Source organism: Orycteropus afer, unplaced genomic scaffold (genome assembly GCF_000298275.1).
Source record: "Orycteropus afer afer isolate SDZICR_OR568_19922 unplaced genomic scaffold, OryAfe1.0 scaffold00125, whole genome shotgun sequence".
Classification (NCBI taxonomy): domain Eukaryota; kingdom Metazoa; phylum Chordata; class Mammalia; order Tubulidentata; family Orycteropodidae; genus Orycteropus; species Orycteropus afer.
In genome coordinates, this window is record NW_006921712.1 from 4027097 (window position 1) to 4027734 (window position 638).

Here is a 638-nt window from a genome sequence, read left to right on the forward strand (position 1 = left end):
CCCACTAGAACGTTGACTTTTCCAGGGGTTCACCCTTTATGTTCTAATAGTTTTTTTTTTTTTTTTAACTTTTTATTTATTGTGATTTGGGTGAAAGTTTACAGAGCAAATTCACTTTCAACAATGGACACACATTTTGTTTCGTGACATTGACAGCAACTCCCCACAATGTAACAGCTCTCTTCCCACTTCCTCTCTGTGGTTACCTTTTCCCTCTGTCTTTCTTTCCTATGCATTCCTGCCCTCCGTGCCATCTCCCTGTGTAAATACTGCCCTTCTGAGCTCCCATGATTGATTGTTCTAAGGAGCACGTCTACTTGGTCTAATTGTTTACCTGGTAAGCCAGTTGTTTGGCTGAAAGGGAAGCCATGGGAGTGAGTTCTATTCCAGGCCTGAAGGGTGACTCAGGACCATATTCTGGGGGATTTTACCAGTCTCTATCACACCACTAAGCCCAATCCTTTTTATGATTGAGTTTTGTTCCACATTTTTCTCCCACTCTAACCAGGATCTCCAACTTTGATCCTCTGAGTGGTTGGCAGTGGTAGCTGGGCACCATCTAGTTCCTCTGGTCTCAGAATTGAATAGGCTGAGATAACTATGGTCCATTAGTCCTTGGACTAATTGTTTCCATGTTA